The sequence below is a fragment of the Falco naumanni genome, chromosome 3 (genome assembly GCF_017639655.2).
Source record: "Falco naumanni isolate bFalNau1 chromosome 3, bFalNau1.pat, whole genome shotgun sequence".
Classification (NCBI taxonomy): domain Eukaryota; kingdom Metazoa; phylum Chordata; class Aves; order Falconiformes; family Falconidae; genus Falco; species Falco naumanni.
Window position 1 is genome coordinate 24,464,520 of NC_054056.1, and position 26,277 is coordinate 24,490,796.

The 26,277-nt window shown below is 43.4% G+C and overlaps 1 protein-coding gene across 6 annotated transcripts in view; it reads right to left on the bottom strand.

Moving 5' to 3' along the window:
• ATXN1 (ataxin 1) overlaps window positions 1-26,277 on the bottom strand; it is a 218,803-nt gene that overhangs the window by 157,136 nt on the left and 35,390 nt on the right. The gene's annotated exons all lie outside the window — the stretch shown is intronic.

Here is a 26,277-nt window from a genome sequence, read left to right on the forward strand (position 1 = left end):
AAACAAAAAAACCTACTCAGAATGAAAATGTCATTTCAAGCGATTGGTGGGTGGCTCAGGGGAAATCCCTGACCTTTCTCCAATGTATATTTCATTATTTAAAGCAAGTGTGATAACTTCCCCCAGCAGAAGCAGCATGAACACTCTTCTGTAGGCTGTACTTTAAAAAAAAAATAAACCACACAACAAAAACCCCCAAGAACCAACCACTAAACACCAAACCTCCACTATTTCAGACCACTCAAAAACATGTTATTCTTAAAATCTGCAAGATAGTACACTACAAAGTATTCATTTAAAGCACAATCCAGTATATACCAAACTCCATAAATTTATGAAGGTGAAAAGGAAAGAAAGCCCAGAGATATAACCCAGAAGAAAAATCGCTATGTAAAGTATCAAACTGTTACACAGGAGAGCAATCATGTTTTATTATTTTTACTACCACTGGCATTATCACTAATAATATATATACAGCCAACTCCCTGAATCTTCACCAAGTTACTGTAGTATTTCTGTAGTAGTGGCGTGGGGAAGTAGTAGCTGTGCTGGAGAAGCAATGCAGCATTAGCACTACGAAACCCAGCCCAGCTGACGAGAGAGGAAGGAAGGGAGGAGGAGCGCCGAAGCAAATGAGTAAGAGAAACTGGCAGGTCTCTAATATAATCAATCTTGACATTCTCCACCATCACCAAAAAAGGTCTCAAGGGTTTTGAATTTTCAGTGAGTGCTGCTACCAGAACACTTGCTCACTGCCTGCTGTTTCACCCTCTTCCCTCTCCCATACCTGCAGCACGGCAGGCCAGGCGCCGGCTGGTAACGTAAGCCTCCAGACCAGGCTCTGTCAGCAGGAAAATCCCCTGGCTATGAGAAGCAAACGCTGCCAGCCAGTGCAGAGTTCACTTTCCCTCTGAGAGCACAGTCTTGCATTTGCACGGCCCTTCCGGATTACAGGCATCCCAGTTATTTCGCCACAAACAACTTTTAGGACCAACAACTATATGCATTCTTGCTCTGCTAAAAGCCTGAAAGACAAACAGTTCCCGGGGCTACACCTGTGCTTATCCCTATTGAAGCCAACAAACATGCACAACATGACGAAGAGGATTTGACCTTGTGTGCACATAAGCCAGACTGCTTTGGTTTTCTTCCTCAGCTAGGACAGACAGCTTTGAATAATTTTTTCCGTTGCTTTTAATTAAGAAACGGAGACGTTATCCACAGCTTTCTGTGGCTGTATGTACTTCAGAAAATACAACTTTTCCAAAAGCAGTCAGAAATTCAAAAAGTACAGCTTTCTACATCACAGTTTATTCCCCCCCCCAGACACACAGAAAACAACCCAAAACTCTGAGCAGACCAACACACAAATAAGGGGGATAGTGGGATTCCCTTGACACCTGCACAGAGGCTGCAGCTAAGTCACCACTCCCCGAAGCTGCTTACAGTACAAATAAATCCAAAATGCTGCATTTAAATTACCCTGCTCCCCCACTCCACCGTGCTTGTTCTCGCTTATGTGGTGTTGCTGCTTTCTTCAAGGAATCTGCTCTCAGTCAACGTGAGTAAAGGTTGCAACAGCCAAGCTTACAGACTTGCAGGAAGAGGACAAAGCCCCCTAAAGCTGTGACACAAATCCAGAGAAGGCTGGAAGTTCAAAGTGAAATGAGGACAGTCTGTCCATGATTCATGCCACCTAGAAACCATTCTTAATTTAAGAAAAAGTGTTAAAGGGATTATTTTACAGTGTCACCCCACTGAATCAACTAGGTTCTGCCTCTCATTTTTTTCCCTGACTCAACTACAAGGTGGCTGAGGATTCTATTTTAAGATCAAAATCAGCATAAAATCCTCCTGTTCTCACTTACATACTTACATTTTAATGCTCTGTTTAAAGAGACAAATAATGTTGTTTGAGAGACAGATTCCCAGCTATCCTCCAGGCTTTTTGCATGACCTATGGGTAAATGCTATGTGACACTTCCTGAAGGGCTAAAATAGCTCTGCGTGACACTTGAGCTTCTACAGTGCAACTAAAGTATGAGAGTTTGGCTCCTGATGCACATTGTCACTTAACCCCCATTTTCCTGTGCCTCAGTTTTCCCTTCCTCTACAGCAAAGATAACAGTATTTCCCCATCTCAGAGGGGCTGATGTGAGGAATACAACACCCAAGCTGAATTAGTGGATAATCTGGTAACGCAGAAAAAGTTACAGATCTTTTAACTTATGTGAGGCTGAAACTTCGCATCCACAGAAAAGGACCCTGTAAACCAAAATGAGAAGTGAGTCATCAGCCTGTCCCTCTGAAACTGCTTTGGCGGATAGTCGTTTCACTAGTACGACTCTCTTCTCCCGGGTGCTCCCAGCAAGCGTGGGGGAGACTGAATGGATTCACTGTAGTCACACAACAGCTTTACAGCTGCTGTAAAAAGGCCTATTGTAGCCCTGCATTTTACTATCTTGAGTAGCATACATTAATTTGTTGTACAGCTTCCATTACCCATCTGATCCTTACAGAAACAGGAGCAGCAAATCAGGATTTGTCAAATGAAAAGCCATTTAACTGTGATGGAGGAAATTTTGTTTGTCTCTTTGTTTGTTTGTTTGTTTTTAAAAGGTAATAATTTATACAGCAGACAATAAAACTCTAAAAATTCAGTGTAACAATAATACTTTAAAGTGGGTCTGCCCTCCCACTTTCATGTTTGGTTTGGGGTTTTTTTTGGTGGAGGGCTTTTGGTTTTGGTTTGGTTTTTTGGGGTTTTTTGCTACACAGGCTATCATGATACTGTGAGCCAAATTTCACAATCAGAAAAGAGCAGGCCTGCCATACACACGTGCTCTTACTGCAGTCACCTTCCACTCATGGCTTGCACCTCTGTGCATTTATGATCTTTGCTCAGTAACCTGAATGGTATCAAAACCAACTGTGAACTCTTAATACAGAACTATTCAGTCACACGTACAAAGTCTCACGACAGTCAGATAATGCTGTCCTTTGCAAAAACACATGTGAGTAGATTTGACAGCCCTTTCTAAATGTCTTGATTTTTCTCCGTACCGCCTGTCTAGTCAGGGAGGAAGGACAGTCCTGAATTAGGCACTCTCCTCCCAGCATTCAGCTACTCCACTCTCCCCCTTCTGGAGAAATGAATGCAGCTTCAAACAAATTAAAGGAGTATTTCATCAGCCCTTTCATTCTTCCCAGTGCAGTAACTGAGGCGGTGCTCGGCTTCTCTAGCCCCCAGCAGAGCCAAATTAAGGTTCACTCTGAAGTACAAACCCCCTTCCTCCTCCCATACACACAGCGTCAATCCTGCCAGCTGCAAAGACTACAAATTCAGCCAGGTTCCCCTGAAAACAGCAGCCCATCCCAGCTGCAGCATGCTGTACTGCTGACCCCCAAGAACTAAATGATAGTTGATCAGCAGACTTCTCCCCAAAATGCAGTACTTCCCTCAAAAGCTACGAGACTGGACAAAAATCACCAGGGCTTTTTCTCTGCCTTCTGGCTTCCGAGCATCAGGAACACAACAGGTGCTGTGCCGGTCTGCACTCAGAAAGCAGAAATATTTTGCTTTTCAGCAAAAGCCAAGACAGACAATACCCCTTGCTTTGGCAGCCTGGGACCTTAAAAAAAAAAACCTCAAATACCACAAGAGTAGCAGCCTGATAAAATGCCACCATAGTGAGACCCCTCTTTTCCCCCAGACTTCATTTCACAGTGGTGGCTCTCTCAAAAGGCTGATGGCGCTGAGGGGAACAAGCCCACTTTCCATTCTAGCCAGCTTGTGCTTCCGCCATGTTAGCATGACTTGACTGATCAAACCTGATGAAAAACCACAGCAGTGGAAACAAAGAATTACATAAAGAACGAACTGAAACCCCAGGACAAACTACAGAGATACACTCAGCTTGTATTTTTGGGTTTGGGCAGGCCTGTGCACCCCCAAGCACGGGAGACAGGCGGCACCACCAGCCCCCCTCGCCATCCCCTGGGCAAGCGGCACTGGGGAGGGCCTGGGCAGCACCACCACGGCACTACCGCGTGCGACGGCATGAAGCCGAGGCCAGATCACAGCCAAGCCCGTCGCTAAAACACAACCTCATCTCGGGACTCGCTATGAAGGGTGGAGAAATGGCGGCACCAGGCTTCCTGTGCGCCTCCTGCCACGGGGACAGGAACGCTTCTTCCCCAGGTCTCACAGGAACCGGCCTGCTGCCCTGCCTCTGCCTGGGATCTGGCTGCCTCAGGCACATGTTCCCACTCGGTATTTACCCTTTTTTCTTGCCTTCTGCTCGGAAGGACCTAGGCTCCCCTCTTCTCCTAACAGCTGAGAGCCACTTTATAGCAGGATTTTTGGAGCGAGGGCTACTGGGCCACGCTCACCACCCCCACGCCTTGCCGCAGCCCGTTTATCATTACAAGGTGACGCAGAGCCATGCTCGCCCACCTACCTGGGGGGGCTCAGCTCTTCCCAAGCCGTAACCCCCCCAGCCCGGCACCCGAGGGACCCCTGGCCCCAGCGCCCGAGCATGGCACGAAGGCCAGCGGGAGGCTGTGGGCACAAGCCAGTGGCCTCACCCTGTGGCCAACGCCCCAGCCTTGCGGCCACCTGCACTCAGTGGGTCACAGCCCTCCTCAGCTCCCAGCTCCAGCAGTGCCGAGGGGTGACGGGGCACCGACCACCCCCACCCGCCCTCTCCCTCGCTGGCCTGAACAGCAACAGCCCTCTGTAAAACCGTGGTGTGTGCCCATTGGAAGCAGCAGGTAAGTGCATCTCTCTGCTAACAGGCACGTATGGTTTAGAAAGAGGTGTTAAGAAAATGAAGAAGGTGTTAAGAAAATGATTTGCAATGCCCAGATATATTCTGCGTTCTTCAAATGAAGGGCTCTAGAAAAAAAAGAAGACTTTTCATGTTCTTTGGGACACATGAGTCTGGTATTTTCTTCCTCTCACTTTCTGCTTTACTTACTCAGCTCACCTACCTTCTAGCTGTATGAGGCTGGATTTTCAGATGTAGTTGTTTGCTCTGTATAGGAAAACTGAACAGTCAATATTCCTTATACCTGTCTCCGGTGCCACAGAGCACAGGACACTTCAGCAGAAACCTGCGGTGACCTTTGTTGCAGGAAACTTTGGAGGCCTGACCATAAGCTTTTTTTAGAACAGAAATCTGACTAAGCCACAACCAGCTTGGCACTACTGTAGTTTGGTCTTACTTTTTGAGATCAGCAGTCTGGCTAGTAACTAAAATCTTCCAGGCAGAGGAAGAAATGTTGTCCTCCACCTGGATTCAGAGAGTTGCTTGGCTACAAGATCTGGTTGGCTTTTGTAGCCAAATCTACTTTTTCAATCAAGGAGAGATAGGACACTGACAAAGACGAAGGTTTTGTGTAAGTCTGCTTGTCCAAACTTCTTTTTCTTTTTTAACAAATATTGTACTACTGCTTCTGTCATCTCCACTTCTACTTCCTTGTCTTCAGCACAAGTTGTAACACCAGCATTTCAGCAAATACCAGGTTTGGCAGTAGGTTCTCTGGGCTGCCAACTGCCAGATCCAGAAAGCAGGACTGTCACATCTGCCAGACTGGCTCTCACACCTACTCTCTAAGGTAACATCGTAACATCATATATTTTTCCAAGTCATGCTAGTAATAATATGCCATTACATCTCACCATATGTTCCTTCTCTGCCTCAGGACATACACCAAAAAGGGCCTACATACTTTTAAATAAAGGATGCCCAGCCAAAGTCTTACAGCGACTGATAGCCTCAGCTCGGTGCACTGTCTCTCTTCAAGGGCATGAGCACGGCCTCCAGCAGCATGCACTCATGTCAGCAAGTCAAGCACAAACTGCTAGGCATGGGTCATTACTGGTTAAGCATCTGATGTGTACTTAGCATTGTATAAGCTCCTTACAGAAGATACAATCCTTTCAGTAGAAGATTTCTCCTAACTTCTCAAAACAGCCTTCCTTCTCTGAGGCCTACTCACAACAACCTTCCCCTTTCAGTAATAACTACAAAGAAAAGGGAAGAAAGAACATTAAGAAAGAAAAGTTATGAAATGTGTTTTACTAACTGGTACAACTACAAGATCAGCTCACTGAAATACGCCTTTCTTTCCCTGCTTTCATCCCACAAAGTCCCTATAGGGCACAGTTACTTTACTGCTTTTTTGTCAAGATCAGGCACGTAGCTTTTGAATCAAACCTCCAGATAATCAGTCCTGCCTGGCCTTTTGGTTGCATTGTGGTGTGGTCCTGGAGCATGTGAACTGAATCCTTCTTGGGAGGATCTGAACTAGAAGCAGTGGCACCAGACTGCTCAGAAGCAAAAGCAACGCTAAAAACTGCCTGGTATGAACCTCAGGATCCCAGCACCACGTTTTTCACTATACAGATACTCTCCAGTTGGTCCACACTACTTGCTAATATAGGCATAATCATAAAAACTAAACATTCTGCTGTCATTCATCTTTACGCCACCAAGTAAGATGATATTATTATATCCTACAGTAAGATTGCAATAGTATAATAGTGACAGCAGCAAGAGCACCTTGAACAATGTAATGAATACAGGATAGATCAAAGTAGTTTCAGCTACAGTAACTAACCTAATTTTCGTAGTTTTACAATGAGTTCTTCCACTCTCTAAAACATTTTCTCTTTGTCTTGCACTAGAATAGTAAAGAATGGTTAGAGAAGGGAAAAAGTAAAACAAACTGGATAAAAAGACAGAAAAAGTACTAACTTTCTCCGACTAAAACCCCGCAAAAGCAATAAACTTTAGGCATCGGTTGTAAAAAAAGCCAGCAGAAAATTTTAGGCAGTAGTGCTTTTTAAGGTGACTGTGTTGTCATCTGAGTTTATGTCAAACATCCTCTGGTATTTTTTTCTCACGGTGGATCTTATGTTCTCTTTCCAAATGTCATTAAAAAGACCACCAAAATCTTGAAATTTCTCATAACTAATTCAAGTAATAAAACAGTCATCACACTATTTTTTTAGTGCATGAAAGGCTAAGAATCCTATGACATGATGTATAACCATCTCAGTTACCTTCTGCCACCTATTAGAAGTACCTGCTGAGCCTACAGAAGTTTGCAGGCCATATGGAGGTCTGCAGACCACTGACTAGAAGCCACCTGTCTACACAATCCACCACATTTGTTGAAAACTTTACCAGGAAGGGGAAGAGGATTTTTTTCCTGGTAAGTTGTTTGTCCCTAGCAGCAGCAAGAGCATAACGCTCAGGAGTTTCACTGGAAGTTGCTAAGAAATACCTTGTGATGGAAACCTCCCTGTGTTCCTGGTGCAGGAAACCAAATAAACCTCGTTGCTCTGTCTGTTCAACGGTTCTGGACCTGGCAGCAAGTTCGTGAGCATGAGTGACACTGACCACTGTGCTGAGGACCTGTCCCAGGCCAAGTGAAATGCTTTCCTAGTACTGAAATACTTCTTGAAAGCTTCCCTCTGCCCTCACATGCCTTCCACTGGCCCTCCACATGGGAGATGACTCCGAGCTCGCTGAGAGCAGGAAGCCCCAGCACAGAGGAAGTATGTGTAAAATCCAGTCTCGCTTCACCATGACTGTCCATTTTCATGAATGAAAAGGGCAAAGTCAGCAGGGGAAGCTGGGCCATGTCACGGCTGCTACCATGCTGCTGGTCTTCTCTCCACAAAGCACTGTGGATCTGTTAGTTTCCTTCAGAGATAATTGTTTCTGTGTATTAAACCAGCCAGAGACATGGTTACTAATGTGGTTAATTGTTAAGACAGCACAGCTTTGCATCTAACTCTTCATCTTGCATTTTCAAGAGGCATTCCCCAGGCCCTTTAGTAACTGATCTGTGCATTTAGACCACATTCATTAGTGACTTTACACACAGGACAGAGAAGGTGAGTGGTTGGGCTCTAACCTCCTAGCTCAGCTGCAGAGGCCAGTGCCGTGTTACGTCTCCCATATAGCCGTGGTCACATTGCTCACATCACTTGGGTGTGTCTCAGGCTCCATGTGCCTCCTGCAGAACATGGCAGACGAGTGAAGATGCTGTTGGTTTAGAGCAGAGGAAAGCTGGGAACCTAAAATACTACATTTATTAGGCAAATGTGGGAGAAATAAAGGGAGCTAAGATATTCTCCCTCCTTAAAAGACCAAGTAATTCCGTAAGCAGTGTAGTCCGTGGAGGCTGGTTTCTTGTGGCTTTCCCTCTTGCATGTAGGTGAACCCACACACAGTAAGACGCACGCCCTGAGCAAAGCTAGCCCTGTGCTGGAAGCACTCGCAACGGCTTGCACCCCAGTGCGCTCTTGTATCTGTGGTAACAAGGGCGAGCCTTCCCTTCAGAAAGGCCAGTAATTTCTGTCATTGTCCTATATCCAACTGCCTGTTTCACAAAACTGGTAGGAGTTCAAGGACTTTGTGATCTCAACCCATCTGTTAAATTTAGCTGGAGCCGGCCAGCAGATTCCAATGTTACTGCAGGGAGACAGAGAGAGAGAAAGCACGCTCCAGAAAGAAAACAAACTAAAATACCTGTATTGGCCCATGAAAAATGATGTTGAACTGGCAAGGTAAACAAGTGGATCTGATGCTGAAACTTGGAAATGAAGTGCCAGTTCTGCACGATTCATTAGTATCAAATCCAAGCATAGTCTTGCCCAGGAAAGTTCGTTTTAACTTATGCTGGTTTGAAACACAGCTTTACTTTTACTTACTGTGAATTGCATTCTGCTTATGCATAATATTAGGTATATTTGGGGGGGGGAATTAAATTGTAAACTTTCCTCTGTTCCATTTCTTTAACACATTCAGTTTACTACTGTAACTTGTTTGTAACATTACTAAATTGCAACTACAGAATGTGGGAGAACATTTTGTTCCTACACAAGATAGGAAAAGCGTATCTGTAGATTTAGGTTCAGATAACGGGTTCAAATCTGCTTCAGATGACACAGAACAAGTAGGTGTCTGGGGGTTTTGGGGAGAGGCGAGACAGAAAGGGTTTTTCCCCTGGAGGATCGAAAAAAGGTATTTTTCCTAAACATGATTCATAATACAAAACAGATGATGACACCATCAAGAACAAAGCAAAGTTTGTGGAACATCCACAGTGTTGCATACGGCTACATATTTCTTATTAATTTTGGTGAACAGAGTTTGTAAACAGAAGAAACCCTCAAACCTCTAACTTGTTTAGGATATTGTATCTTTTTACATACATATGCATGTACTAACGTGGGCTGCAGTACAGTCTAATCTCTCCAGCATTTATTCAGACTTAGGACAAAACTGCTTTCAACCCGCAAATATTTGTCATGACAGCACTCAACAGTTTCATTTTCCAGCACCAACCAGTGTCAATTTTAATATGATACTGTCTTTTCCAACATTCCTCGATTTTACAGAGGGAGAAAGAACTTATACTGCAGAAAGTGAAAGTAACCAGTAACCCTTCAGCCAGTCTCTGCAGGATGACCGGAGTTTGCAAGGAAACCAACCACACAACTTTATTTCAAATGGGAAAAATGGACAACCTCCCACTTTCAGTAACAGGTATATTACTAAAAAAAGCCAATGTTTGTTACATAATTGCTTTAAAAGAACAGCAATGTCTAAAAAGCTAAACACACCTCCTTGTACTAGTCCCTGGCATTTTATGCCAAAACGCATGTGCCTCAATATATAGGTATATATTTAAATGTAATATAATCTACATTAATCAACTTAAGGCTTTAAGCAAAATTTAAGAGAATTTGAAAGTCAGCAAGGACCATTATGCTCCTTTAGGTTTATGCTAATCCATATGACAGACCACACAATTCCAGCCTAGAATACCCTCCACAGTGGGTATCATCCTTCCATTGCATGCAAGTGAGTAGCATCAAGCTCAAAAATGTGCAGCACAGTATTTTCAGAAAGACATCCAAACTCTATAGAAGGTTTTCATCCACCCATGAATGCATCATTTTCCTAGGCCTTTCCACAGTTATTACTGGGATCTTCTCATTATCATTAAAACCAAATTGTTAATTCATTGTGTAAGAGTGAACTGTTCCCCCTGCTCTCCCAAGTTCCAATGAGTATGATTTTCACAGACACATCTGTACTACAGAAAAATGTTTAATTAAAAAAAAAACCAACCAACCACACCTCCACTCTTCTTTGTGTATTTTTTCAGAAGTACTTTCCACGTACCTTAAAAAAAACTTCCTTAAATTAAGATTTGGTATGTAAAATCTGTGTCTGAAAAATTAACGGCAGCTGATCTGCACACAAGAACATGAGATACTTCAATTTGTTGCAACATTCTGAAGCATTGAAGATTACATGAACAAACAGACATGGATTCCATCCACTTCACATCCCATTGACATCATGAGCCACCCACTGGAAGCGGGAAAAGACTTGTAATTTCGGGGGTTTCCTGCATCATCAGGTTTTGCTGCAAACTCTCCAGAATGAGCCAACCAGGCTCTTTCAGGCGCCAAACCATTTATGTGCTTAACTTCAGGGGCTTCAGGAAGTGAGCAGCACTGCTCAGATTTGCAAGTTAAAGACTCGCACAGCCAGAACTGTAATCCAAGCCAGTCAGTGGTACCACTGTTAACTGTCTGGAGGAGCTGAACGTGCCCCCTCAGCTCCCTCCCTCTTTGTATTTCCAGGATCAACGAGGATAAACGGGCATTCTACTATTCGCACTAATCGCCCATTAGTCTCAGTAGTCTGAAAGGCAAACTGACACATCCACTCATTTTTACTGTTTTCAGTATTTATAGTATTACTTCTCCAGGACTGTGAAGTAGCTGCCAATTATTACTAGAATTTGGCATGCAGAAGCTCATATATATGAAAAAACATGATCAAACAATATGCAGCTCATTAAAGGAAGTTTATAACTCTGTTCCCTGCCCTAATACGTTGTTTTTATCTTCTGGAATATTTACCACACCACCTGATTAGGTTGAGCTGCTTATGTATTTTGAAAATACAAATTATGCCATCAGTCATTCGTTGTATGACAGCAAACTTGCAATTACACAACTCCACAAGCTCACGCAGTGCACCAAGGCAGGCACAACCCAGCCCCAAGTGTCAGCACAGCACAAAAAGACTATCCAATCTTTACTGATCTTAAAAAAAAAAACCAAAAAAAAAACCTCAGGCAATAAACCAGCTCATGCTCTGAAGAACAAAGCTTGTACTGGCTCTAATCCTGCGCTGGAGTGAGCATAGCCATGTCTCTCCAGTTTACCTCTGCAGGCAAGGTGAGAGGCAAGCGCTTTCAGAGGAAGGAGTGGCTGGCACACTTTCCTAGGTGTCTAACAATGCTACCTTAAGACTCACTTCCCACAGCTGGGCATCTATGCCAAGAAGTTGTTAAGACTCCAATCCTGTCATTCTTTCTTTTCCCTCTCCTCCAGTTTGCTTTTGAGCTTATGCTTCTCACACAGAGGAGAACTGGGGATCCAGTCCTCTGCGTGTGTGCACAATGTATGTCCAAAGCGTCACGCTTGGCTGCCAGGAGCAGGATCCAACTCTTTTGGACTGCGATGGCTCAACATAATTTGCCCTGCAACTAGCAGGACTGACAGGCAGCTTAAAGACCTTGAGAAATCTACCCTTAAAACTTTTACATTCATCCTCATTTCTGCCTCTCGTATCACACTTAAAGACCCTCCCTACACAAAACTGGCAATGATACTTGTAGCGAACTAGCAAGCAGAAAAGCAATTGTAGAGTATGTATAAAAGTCACGCTGCTCGGTATTTATTTCCAGTCTCATGTATCTATCACAACACAATTAAACAATTCCCCCAATGCTAAACAGCTGGTTTCCTCTCTGTTGATGTGATACACTATCTTGATTCACATGATTCTGGATTTGCCCAAGGCTGCAACTCATTCAGAAAGCTAGCACAAATGCCATGTCCCATTTAAGATCCAATTGAGGCTTTAAAACATTAACCTAAATCTGCATAAGCCTCATGCCTGACTCCTTCAGAGCAGAGTGCATCATCTGAGCAAGCATTCCTGCTCTCAGAAGTCCCAGCCTGACTGGTCAGGATGAGTGGCACGAGACAGGTAGCCACAGAGGACCGCTCTTCTGCATCTCCTCGTGATGCAGAAGGGAACAGCAATTGGTCCTGCACAGATCTGCACGGCGCCAGCGATCTATTTATACAGCTCTAGCAGGCTGAAATTCTGCATAGAAACTGCAGCCATCTCTTCAGCTCTCAAAATGAAGCGGGGTGGATGTCTCTAATTCTGATTCCCATGGTGTTCCGTGCAAAAATGACAATCATTTTAATTTTGTGTGGGGGAGAGCTGCTGGCGTGTTTTGTACGTCTTTCTCTACACCAGCTTCAAGGTTCTTACACCTCAAGGATTATCAGCTTTGTCACTGGGTTTTAGATTCCACATCTGTGATTTATAATATGGCCACCCAAATTAAATCCAGGATAACACTTCCCTACTAGGTCCAATCAGTCAGCAGGCACAGCAACTTTCTCTCTTCTTTGTTTTATTAAACATATGACAATAATAAAACAATTTTTTTAAAAGTAATTTAGAGTCATACTATATCCAACTGTCGTTTTTAAGAATTTACTGTATTATTAGTAAGAGCTTCTGGTGACAATATAACCCACAAGACTGAAACTTGAGTGGTTTATACATGTCGTCAGAGCCTTAGATAAAAATGCCACCTTAGAAAGTGGGAGTATTTAATTTTTTATAATACTTTTGTACTAGTATAAAGCATTCAGTTAATTTACATCAGTGGCTTCTTTTCTTAACATATTTGTATCTGTTTGATCTTTTACAAATATCTAGTTCTTTTCTTCAGATCTATTTGTGCTGAGTACTTTGAAGACATTTTGCTAGGGCTTATTAATTAGAATCCCTCCAAACCTTTAGGGTTTGGGGTTTTGGGGCTTTTTCTTTTATCTTTTTTTTTTCCAAACCAGGGCACAGCGTTGCAAATGCAAAATTGCACACGCACCCTGCCCACACACAAATACCAAATTTTCACGAAGAGGCTTGGATTAGTTACATTACTTGGTAACAGCTGCACGGCGTAGTAGCTGGTACTAAGTATCTGCACAAACACATGTCCACAGGCTGTGAAACAGACACGGACAAATTCGCAGTTCCTGTAGAAAGGCTAAACCCCACGGATAACTGGCTGTGAAGGAATGCTGTGATTCAAATTCATCACAGCCATAGCCGTGGACATAACAACTAGTTACACAATACTAGTAATGACACACCAGAACTTGATTACGGATGTTCCTAGTATTGAAAATGCTCATAACATTGAATGTTATCAGAGCAAAACACATTTTAGAAAAGTCACTGGAATGAAAAATGTAAGGATCGGTTAATTTTATAGCAGTTTTCCATTAGCTCATATTGCTCCACTGCAGCTTCACCGTATTCATGGATGCATACATGCACACGCATGCACACGTACGCACACACACAATTTTGGGAAGTGGAGGACAAACCAAGAAATAGGTTGTGTGAACAACCCAAGAAGTAGATATTAAAGAACTGATTAGGCAAAGCAATTAAGCATATAATTGATTCCCGTTAGCTTCAGTGGAGCTTGACAATGGTTGAAGTGCTTTGTTGAATGAGGGTCCTCAAAACACAGTGCTCCTCAACCCTTTTATCTGATCGCGGCTTTAGGCAAAACGAAAACACTTGAAAGGGACGAAAGGTAAGGAAATGCTCAGGTTTAGCAAACTAAAGCCTTGTAAGAATTCTATTAGTTCGGAAAAAAAACATAGTGGCTTTGTAAATTTTCATCACCTCTAGCAGTTTTTGAATAATGCAATGGTCTTTTTGGCAGCTTCATAAAGCTGTAATCTGCACACCAAGTTCTACAATGTCTCAGCACTTCCTGGGGACTCAGAGCAGTAGGACAGTCTTGCAACACAAGCAGAGATTAATCATTTTCTAATGCACAGTAATAAATAATGTATCCCCCATAGTACATAAATTAAAGCTGTAATTCCATCCCAGTTCTGTGATGACACCAGAAGCCCAAGATGGAATTTCAGCCTCGTTATGACCAGTCAGGATACACGTTATTCCTAAAATTATGTTCTGAGACTTAATAATGAACTGAGAAGTTCTGAAGGCATTACCAAAATGAAGTGACGTGTAATTACAAGCAGAAAGCAGAATTATTAAGTCAGATACTGTTTGCAGAACTTGCTGAAGTAAGCAGTAAATCTCATTCCTGAAAAGCCTACTCAGCATATTTGTAGCAAGGCAAGCAAAGATCACTACTACTATAAAAAAACCTGAAAGTTGTTCTAGTACCACAGAGCAATGCCCCCATCATAGTAAACAGAAAGAAACCACATGTTAAAGATCAGGTCTGTACATTACAGAGCCCTTAAAACGCTGAATATAACTCCTCCTACAGCCATACATGGTATTTCACGTACAAGTCAAACACGTATCCTACAGGTGTGCAACGCCAAGCAAAAAATATCAGGAGAAAGCCACAGTCTGTCCCAAATTTGCACTCCTATTTGACAAGAAAGCTGTTGAACAAAGCAAAACACTCATGACAAGAAGTATGTTGTCCTTCTGACGAATGTATTTCTATATATACACATTTTACACACTAAATAATCTAAAAAAATTTCATAAAGAACACGGTCCTAATATTTTTCCTGCAGACAATTTCAAGAAACCTTATGAAGATTCTAATGATATTTTACAAATCTAACAAGTATTTTAATGGAAATAGGTTTAGAAGCATGAAGACAGAAAGCCAAAACAATCATCTATCTAGAGTTAACTGCTATATTCACCCTGAACTTTTTTTACCAAGTTCAATGATTTTTAGCAAATACTGCAAGATTTCAAGTAAGTCTGGAGCCACTTTTTTTTCAGACAGGAAGAAAGTAACTTTCTGACTATCTTACACAGGCAAGGCATGAAACTTTACAGGAATGTCCATGGTCTGGAGTAGTTCCAAGGTTCTGAACTTTTTTCCATGGTATTATTCACAAATTCATCTTCTCCCCCTCCGTCCCACCACATTTTGATAATGTGAGACCCTAAATCACACTCACTCCCTCTTCCCTTAGGTTTCCATCTTACAGAGCTGTACAGAAAAGTAAAGATGGGGAAGCCTGAAGATTGTGACAAAAAGTCAAATAAAATGGTGCACACAGTTGTTATTTTTAAAAGCTGAAAATGTTTAAGTCTAGAGTAACTGTTTTTGAGTATCTGATGCTTCCCCACAAGCCACCGTTCCTTACCTTCCAACTCTCCCTCCTTCCACTTCCCCTTTTTATATTACATGAAGTGTTCAAACCTTGAACACCTGGACTTACGTTTCCTACATTCATACTTGAGCAAATTAACAGCAATGGTCTCATATTCAAGGGGCCACTCACCTGGAGATCCCCAGTGATTTTCTGTTCTTTTAATCACTCTGACAATCAGCAAAATTTAAAATGTGAATAAAACTATTTATGTGCCTACACCTGTATTTAAGGACATGGCATCTTCCAAGAACCCATTTTCTCCCCTTTTGCCGTTTATGACTATTCATACAACAAAGATGTATCAAAAATCATGACAAAAGGACAAAGAAAGTAAGACAATCAATGCTTAAAGCTCCTTGCTTCCATGGTATCTCCACAAGCAGCATATCATCACCTCTAAATAGCAACCTGAAACCTACTCAAGAGACTTACATAAGTCATGACTCAAGAACTAAAGCAATGAGTGTCAAAACATTCAAAGACACAGTACCCTCTGCTCCTAGTAGTAAAGGAGTAACTACTCAGAAGATGCGAAGGAGATCCTTGCACTGGAGAAAAATAGCAGTAAAAACTTAAGAGATCTGCAGAATCACAGAATGGTTTGGGTTGGAAGGGACATTTAAAGCTCATCTACTCCAACCCCTCCCTTGCCATGGCCAGGGACATCTTTCACTAGATCGGGCTGCTCAGAACTATTCCTTCAAAATCATCCACACAAGCTAAGCTACACACATCAGTAAGTAGTACACTACTAGAAAACTTTCAACCAGATGTGATCTTGGAGGCTTCTCATCTCTTAAATTATGATGTAAGCTGCAGAAAAAGTGATAATGTAAAGGCCAGGTATGCCTCCATCCCCCTTTTACCATGAACTCAGAGAAAGAGATGGTTCTCTACGGGACCTCTAAGCTAGTAGGTTACACTGCTTGTGAAATATTGTTCATAAGGAATGGCAATCCAACACAGAGACTAAAAGGTGACCCTGTAAATAAATGTCAGCTGCAAAATCAAATACCTCCCCGGGTCTGAGCTGAACAAACACTGCTATTGACAATGTAAACAAAATGCTGAGAAGAGAAATAAATCGCCAATGAAAAGGAGAGAAGGAAAAAACCCACCCTAGCAGTAAGCAAGAGGGCACATGAGAGGGAAAGAGCGCATGGCAAACCTAGGTTAGCAGAACTGACCGATGCAGGCTCTTCCCATGCTCATCACCACACCATCTGTCCTTAAGTATAAATGGAAGGGTTACCTATCATGTTCACTTTGTGCAAATATCCTTTTCACTTTCATATATTCCAAGGACTATGTGACTTATTAATGCAGAAATTATTCTAAAATGTTGCTTATATAATACACACCATATTGATTCGCAATCTAATTGCACTGGTCATACAACTACATACTAGAAATTGTTGTTCAGAACGTTCTTCTCTGATCTGGGAATTATGTTACAACACTTGCACTCTAAATTTAAAGACACCATGTACACCAAAGTCTGAGCACTAGCCTGTTAATTGGTTTTCCTTCCCTGCTCATTAGTCCAACACACAACAGAAGACACGTGGGTGAGGACTCACACCAGCAGCAGTGAAAATTTCAGTGCTTACAACCCAAGGAGAGGAGCAGGACTTCAGAACTCTGTAATTACAAGGAGGAAGAAAAAGTCTGATTAAAGAGTCCCTATTTCTGACATAGCACAACTCGGAAGAAGCACTGTCACAACAAACTGTGTGGCCAGGACTTCCCCAGTGACACCATACCTAAAGATGTGGGCTTTTCGCCACAGAGAATTCCAATTTCCATCCTGGAAACAGGAAGGAGGAGGAGGAGGAAAGAAGCCTTTTATTCACAACATTGTTGAATTATTTAACTCTACTAAAGACTCACTGCCAATGAGTTGTTGGGTTGTTGCAATATAGGCATTAAGAATCCAAAAGCAGAAGTCCTTGCTGCCCACCTGATTATTGGTGCTGATTTGTTCCCGACGAAATACAGGACAAAGTAACATACTGCTGACGTATACCCTGTTAATTATTCTGCAGTGCCATGTACGGAAGTTCATGTGATGGAAATATTCACGCGGTGCTTCATGTGTGGAAATTCTGTGGTGCCTGATGGAAGTTCTGATGGATATGGATAGAATCAGAATTATATATAGTTTAAATTCATATTCAGTCAAGTTTGCACCTATAGCAAGGGAGGAGGACTGAGTTGCGAGGCTACACTACTGCCTAAATGTTACACTGTTAGATTAAATACTCCCGTGAGCTAAAATACCGTAGAGGACTGAAGTTCAGGAAATCAATTTCAACGCTGTTTTGTAAACTTCAGTATAGCTCCAATTCTCTGTTATTTATACCGATTCAATGAATCACATTTACACTGCAAGCGCACACCAGGCTGAAAAAAGTCAATTGGTTAGTGCACAGCGCTGAGAGCACCGTAGGGAGCACAGACACTCACAGACAACATGCTGCCAAAACAAAGCTTTAATTTAGAGCAAAAAATTCTGGCCTCTGGAGCTGTAAGAACCGCCCCAAGACAGGAACTGGGAGTACAGGGATGAACAGAAGCAGTGCTATGGGTCTGCACAGATTTCCAAAACTCACCCTCCCACAGCTTTACCAGAAAGCAGCTGGGCGAGCTGAGCAGCAGCAGCCGGTTGCCGTCGGACCCCTGCAGGGCCCTGAAACTGGGCAAAACCCTGCTTGGTGCTCAGCCCAGATGCCCAGGACACCCATGCCCAGCCTACAGCCCATGGGCCACAACGCTGACCCCCAAAACACCGGATTCAGCCTGCCACCCGCTCACACCCACCCATCCTCCCGCATCCTTTGCCCCTGGGGAAATGCAGCAGGGGCCACCTCACCCAGGGCACCTCTGCCCGGCTCCTGAGAGCCCCCCGCAAGTCGTGGGGTGCAGTTCAAGCAGGGTTTGACACCAAACCTCTCTGAATACAGCAGATCCCACAGCAAACTTCACCTGTCAGAGGAGAATCGGGGTCAAACCACTGCCGCTCATGCTCGCAGAGGTGACACGCTGCACAGCTAAACACAGGCACCTAAATGTATAAACTGCATGTATACGCTCTCTCAATAAAAACACATTCATATGCATTTACACCAGACTTTCTTTTTGATGTGGAAGTTTTGTTGCCACCCCACACTCCCCACAAAATAAAAGAAAAAAACCCGTTTGCTTTCCTCAATCATTAATTGTATTAAACTAATAAACATTCTGACACCAACACTGTTTAAATAGCCTTCTCTCCACCCAAAAATCCACTGACAAGTATTTTCACATATAAGATGACCATTCCACAACCCTGCTTTTGAATGCTAATCTAAACTGAGTTCTCCAAGCCAGCAGGGTAAAGAGTTACTCTTTGGGTGGGAGAGTGCAGAAAAGAAATGAGAGAGGGGACTTTAAAATGAAATAAAAATAGACTCCCTTGATCCCACCATGACACGGCCCAGACATTCTCCCTGTGGGGGAAGAAAATGTTTCTTACTACAGTGAGAGTTTTTATAACATTTTCTTCTTTTTTTTTTTTTTTTTCCCCAGTGCAACTTTGCTTCCTGAAGAATGCTTTATATAAAAGACATGACATTTGGCAACCCAGCTCGGCTGCTTTGTGAAATTCTTTGGCAAGTGCCCTACGTGCTGACTGCATTAAGCACATCAGTTTATTTATTTATTTATTTATTTATTTATTTATTTATTTATTTATTTATTTATTTAGGCAGAAGTCAGTGAGAGCAAGCCATACAATTAACGTGCAGCACGGCACCGCTTCATCCAAAAAAAACGGAGAGGAGCCAGGGAGGGAGGGGCTGGAGCCTCTCCCTTTTCGGAAACCTCACCATGGGAGAGGAGATGGTTCTCCAACCTCAAAGCGTTGCTGCTGCTCTGGGGCATACACAGTGATTCTTGGATCTCAAGGCATTTAGTGAACATCAATTAATTAATTAATTAAGCCTCAATTCCACAACAAAGGCAGGTATCATTAGACACCTGTTTTGCATATGGGTAAAACGAGCCATGGAGTAAACCTAAGCCTGTATGGATGTTGCCCAGTGTCCTGAGGCAGGAGGTGCACCACCTTGCTCTTGCCCAAGTGAGAGCCACCCCCCAGTAGCTGGCAGGAGGGCACAGCACCAGCCACCCGCACACCCACACTTCCTCCCTCATGCCCCAAATGAAACCAGAAAATGGAGAAGTCTCCACATGCCCCCGTCTTCCCAGGGGTACAGCCATGGCATGTGACTGCGTGTCCAGGACATACCTCAGCACCATCTGCAGTCAGGGACAGCACCATATATATATATATATATATATACACACACACACCATCCACTGTCCTCCAAGGGTCAAGCACTTGAACGAGCAACCCCTATTTCCTACTCAGATGCCATGTGTTGGGCAGGAGGGCCATACAGTCATGGTTTGGAGTCAGGGACCGTACTCCTTCAGGCTTACAAGAAAACAAGATGCTTCTCAGAAACAATGGAGTAGTTTGCTTACCATCAGCCCCATTTATTTACACCAGGGACCAACAAAGCTTGGCAGCACACTGCCAGGGACACCCAGCAACAGCAAATTCACAGAACCATGAAATTTTCAAGCTAAATAGGAAGGAGAGCTGGGAACAGGGGAGGACATGACATACCTGCCCAGAGCCCAAAGCCAACAGTCGGTCAGTCCCACAAGCTTGGAAGGGTAAAGCTTCTGCACTTACTACATATCCCCTGATATGTTCAGGCCAAACAGCTATCAGCAAAGGGTTCAATACATCCAAGGCACCGTTTAGCACATGCACCACAAGGGAAATGCTGAAACATGGTCCGGTGCCTTCCACGGGAAGGAGCTACCGCGTCTCCAACCAACTTGGCCCCTGCAGATCAGGTACAGAAAAGACTTCTGTCCACCTCAGAGAGCTGAGATGGGACTGGAGAGTCTGCCTGATCAGGTGGTGCAGCTTCAAAGGCTACATCCAAGGGCACAGATAAATCTGTAAGGAATTTAGCTTTTGGAAAAGTTTTAAGCAGCTTGGTCTAAAAAAATGTGACACGTTTATCATTGAAAAGAGTTTTCTACACACAAGTCTGTAAGAGACAGCTGTGTGTTCTCATCATTTGTGTATGACCCAATAAAAAAAACCCAAACTCTAATTTTGTTCCTAGAAAAGAAAATTGACACAGCAATCTAAACCCGTCTAGTGTTTTGCTGGAAGACGATGAGGAAAAGGTGGGGTTATTTTAAATTAAAAAAAATCTGGCATTACCCCCACTTTCTGTTCTAAAAATTTTTCCAATAATTTTTGTCCATTTCTAGGCCAATTTCTGTGACATCAAAATAGCTACCACAACAGCAACATACAAGCCAAATTCTACAAGGTTTATTCAAGGCAAAGAGATTTCAACCAGACACCCCATCTTCAGCAGAAGTTTGACATGACTAAGGGCTCAGGACAGTAAGATACAGAACCTGGCATCAGTTTAACTGTACAGCAACCTTTGCCAATCATCTCTCCTCAGTGGAACACATACCAGGCTCTCGTTTGCAAAGGATTTAGGGATCTCTGCACTGAAAAGGGTCAAGGGGACACAAATCTGTCCACAAAGGAATCACTGGCAAAACTCCCCTCATCTGAAACAAGGAAATGCCAAGCTTTCAGTAGCACAACTCGATTGTCCTCTTCAACCTAGACACCATGCACTAGCAGTTCAAGTGGGGATTTCAGGCTTGGTGTACCACGCTACTGACTGCCCATGCAGGATGCACGCCTGGGTTTATGGGCTGATTCTGGAAGTACAGGCCAAGAGCAAGCAAGGGAAACCTCAGCACAAGTTGTCCGAAACTGTGGCCTCATTAGCCCAACATGCAGGCAGATTTCAAGTCAAGAGGCTCTGCATCCGTATGCCTATACTACATATGAAGATGTGGAATATGCACATGTTGTCCCAATGCAAAATTTCATACCAAAACACTAATAAACATGCTTTTTCTTTAAACAGAGGAAAGCAAAAAAAATTCTCCACCAAACTAATCTGAGAAGGCAAGTAAGAGGAACTAACATAAATTTTAGGACAAGCCTGGTAATCTTGCTAGCCTCAGGTGCAGAGTGCAGAGATGCTATGGAAGATGAAATTACACAGCTTAAAACTTAGTTACAGGTGGTTCACTTGAGGGGAAGGACAAGATTATGACAGAGGTTCAAGACTTGGAAGTAAAGGGTAGGATAGGACAGAACACATGAGAGAGGGACAAGACTGGGTTGTTTTTGGCTTGACACTTGGCAAGAGAAAAAACAAGCATGAGTCATAGTAAAGGTAACTCAAAGTGCGATGTGACTGCAACGGAGAGCTGAGCAGACCACACTGCATGAGTCAGCAGCACAGATAAAAAGGGTGATAAGAAGCAGCAGATGGGACATGTCTCTACTAAAACAACCCTGCAGGACACAGGCCTCCTCTGCTCTAATGAAACGGCCGTGCCAAGCTGCCGCGCGCCGGCTCGTACGCTTGCGATCCCATGAATCAAAGAACGCCGCGCGAGCTTAGAAAAGCAGCAGGCAAACAGGTGCAGACAGATCCACATGCAAAGGAGCACAGAAAAGCAAAGCAACAGCACACACACAGACCCCACAACACACACACGCACCCTGACAAGCACCCTGGGATACCACCCTCCAAACCACTCAGCAGGGTGGGGTGGAAGAAAAGAGGGGAAGGAAGCTGTCACTGGGATCCTGGCATTCAACCTGGCCGATGGCCAGCTTTTCTGTGCCTGCTAGTCAGGCTCTGCCTTCCTGATGGGTGCCAAGGGCAGAAGGCTGCAGCATTGCAGCACACACACACCCCGGCCCCTTTCTGCCCCCACCAGCACGCACCTGCAGAGCCGGGAGGCAGCCGCAGCCACACAGCTCGCACGCGTCTCGAGAATCCTAAAGCGCAGCTGGGGATATTTGCGCAGCTATGCTCCACAATACCTGCAGCTCAGGTGGTTTTGCAAAAGTTAGGTTTAAAGCTCCATCTTTTCATTCAGGATTGCAAAGGTCATTTTGCTCCAAGAGCAGAACATTTAGCCCCATGAGAGCAAGCACCACATTCTTGGGTAGCAGAAACCATGTAGTCATATGCAAGGCCACGTTACCTGCAAAATGCAGTTGCTGCCCTGACCGCATAACGTGCAATGGTGGTTCTTTCCTGTTAGGATCCCTACTCGCTGCACTTTTGAACTTGGTCAGGAAAGATGAGGTCCCTCTGTCACAAGCTCAAAAGAGGACAGAGATATAAGGCAAAGCTCGAATCTCCTTTCATCTCACTTCTTGGCTGAGGTAAAATTATACCCTGCCTGTGAGGGGCAAGATGGAAAGTAAAATGCTCTATTTTTAGGCACAAGATCCTGCTTCATCAGGTTCATTTAGTTTCTAAGAAACAAACTTTGGCAAAGGTCTGCATTTGAGGGGGATGAAAGATGACTTGTTTCATTTTCTTTTAGTGCAGCTCACAGCATGACTAGCATAAATCTAAGCAAATCTGCTTTAGCCACATATACATGCCAGCTGTTTTATTTGGGAGAGATAGTCCTTATATTGTAGCAATATATATATATTTTTTCCCATTTTTCCCAATCCATCCTGCCAAAATAAGCATGTTGTGTCCAAGTACTTCAATGGAGTTAGAAGGTGTGTCTATTCCCCCCGCTCCAAACATCCTTATTTATAGATTTCAAAAGTTGGCAGGTACGCCGAGGGAGAGCAGTTGCTGAGCCTAACACGCTCTGCACAGCAACAGATCTGTTGTAACAGATTAACAGGCAGCGAGAGGGGGAGAGAGGAAAGAGAAGTACTTTCCTTCTTTACACACATCCTTGCTTTTAAATGCAGCTTTACAGAGATAATGACAGTAACTGCGTGTCTAAAATAAAGCTGCCTGGAGAGCCAAGGCTCATGCAGCCCCACTGACAGCAGAGCTTGGCTCTGGTCACGCACTTTTCTAACCCGAGCGTGCGCATTCCAAGAAGTAGGTAGAGGAACTGCTCTCCTACGGACACCGTGAGCATTAGCGAAGGGGGAGGGCGGTCAGCCTGTAAGAAAAACAGTGAAGTTAGTTTTCATTTCCTGTCGGTTTTAATCTTGTCTAGAGGCTTTGCGAGCTGCTACTTCCATTTTCTGGCCTGCCTGCAGAGGAGCTGCTCTCTTTACTCGCTCGCGGAAGGTCCCTCTAAGCTGCCTACAATGAGTGTCTCTTGTGCTCCTGAAATCCAGCCCACTCTGCCCACCACTCGCTGGCTGCAGCAGCAGTGAATCAGTCTGCAACCACAAATCACTGTGTTGGACTCCCCCTTGTAACTCTATAAACAAACATACTGCTGATTACAGCTTCCACCGGCTATCTGTTTGGTAAAAAAAAAAAAAAACAAACCACAAAAAAAACCCAACCAAAACCCAAAACCGACATAAGATTCATGGATGCTGATGCACAATTTTTTTTCAGTCTGGGGTCTTCCCATGCAGAAACACTCTTATACCCATTTTACTGCTGGTTTTCACACTCTGTGGGCTCTTTGATTTTTTTTTGAACTCACGATGTGAGTGCTTCTATATATTCTGCAGGCGATTCCTGAAATGCAATGCACAATTTGCATGTGGACATAGAGCGTCAACTAATCTGCAGACAGTGACAAATTCTGATCAGAATTCAGACACAGGCTCAGTGAGGACTCCCTTGCCCTCAGCCTGTAAAAGTGCTGCACCTACGTAACTCCCACCACGGGGCTTCTCAGACCCCCAGTGTGGAGGCTGCTAAAGAGTGATGAATGGATGACAAACCATTACTGACAGTTCTGCAAAAAGGTTCCTGTGTCTCTTGGCCACAGCCCTCTGGCAATATACACGCTTCCACACATCTGCTTTCAAAAGAAGCCATCAGATGCACTCATCCATCTAACCTGAGATGCAAGACGCAGCTAGGCAAGGGTGATATCCTGCATCAAAGCTGGCTGAGGATGGGTGTCAAGCTAGGAGAACAGAAGAAAAGGTGTAAGTGATAGAGCGCAGAGCTCATGTTGCTAAGAGTTAAGCAGCACAGTATGTGCCAGGAGTAATAACTTCTCCCCCTGCATGAACTCTGACCAGGAGCAATGCCAGCAAGGGTGCGCAGCAAAAGAAGTCATGGCTAAGAGAAATGGAAGAGGGAATCACCTGATCATCTGCCCATGCACATCTCTGAAGATTTATCTCGGCACCACATCCTTAATTCCTTCCCCAGTTTCCAAGAACTGGCCTTCATACACACACTAGGGGAAGACAGTAAGTTTGTCTAGTATCTTTACTTCCAGCTCATGTTTGCAAAGCTCTCTGAGAAGAGACCCGCCAGACTCCACAAGTGATCAGTGTTATCAAGCTTGATCCACGTGTGCCTTCAGCATGCTGCCCCCCATGGGACCAACAGCCATCTGCTGCCTTTTCCTGGGGGAGATGAAGTAGCACGTCAGAAAACAAAGTATATTCCTAAAAGTTTATTCCTAAGATCTCCCAACAAGGCTCAGGCTCACTTCCTCATTTACAACTGCATGAATTCGAAAGAAAAGAGTCGCTTTTGCAAGATCCAAGAATGTGACTAGGAACACAACAGCAAAGCCCCAAACCCTGTTCCTCTCCTCGGTCTGCTATGCAACCCTCTTCTCTCCCTCTGGGCCAGGTCACCACCTTCCACATGCAGACTAATATAGAAGTGACTTCTCTCTCATGCATTTATGTATATAAATTGAGACATATTCTGAACTAGTTTGTGACAATTTGTATTAGATTCCAATACTGCATCTATTGAAACTGTTTGAATTTAGGTGGTTCTTTTAAGTAGCACTTCGAGAAGGATCTTTGCTGCTCAAGCCTCAAAGAGAATCAGACTTGGTACTGACAGCAGTTACTGACTACACTTCTAAAATCAGGACTGACGGACACCCCTATATCAGCTTGCAGTAGCAGTCTCTCCTGCCAGACCAGACAGGAGAGTATCTTCATCATTTCAGTGCGTTTAGCAGGCCGAGTTAAACACTTAGCTCAAACATCAGAAAGGAACTTGAAGAAAATTAATAAGAGTCAGATACTTTCTTAATGGAAGTGATGTGCAAGAGTTTAGGATCTATGATTCCCAAAACTCTTTAAGATACTGTGACCAAATAAATAATAATAAAAAATTAATAATAATTAAAAAATACTTAGTAACGACAATTGACTGTTCTTTTTAAAAATGGCTTAATTTTAAGGCAAAACAAGTTTAATTTTTTTTCTTCTATTTTCCCTTCTATGTTCCAGCTCTTATTTTAAGGAACCATTTAGTTGCATGACAGAAATGTTTCAAAATCTCCTTTTTTGCTGAACATTTATTTTCATGTGAATGTAGCCTAATACAAGCCACATGCAAAAATACAATCTAGTAAACAGTGAACAGAAAATGCACCACTGATTAAAATAAAAACCAGAAAAATTAGAGACCCACAGAAATCTACGTTGGAGCGGATTACTGATGGAACATCTGTAGAAATATAATGTAATCTATGTTTAAAAAAAGAGATATAAAATTATTTCAAGTACTGAAAGCATTCCCTTCTTTAAGGACAATAACTATAAAGAGTAAATGCAAAACAAGATTTAGAAGCTGATTATTTTAACAAAGTTTTCCTGCTTGCTGATTATAGTCACAATTGAAATCAACGATTTAAATCCCCCTAAAGAACCCTCCACAGGAAGAGCAGTGCTGATTCATTTCTCGTGAGATGGGACACTCAAGATCATGAAGAATGTTAGTTTGCTGATGCATGGCAGATAGGCTGGGTCAGAGGCAAACGCATGCTAGTATTTCAAATAAAAAAAAGGCAAGAGGCCAAAAATATATGTCTGTATGTGCACTTGTACATGCATGCCCTCATTTTGTTATCACGCTCAATCAGGACACAGACCT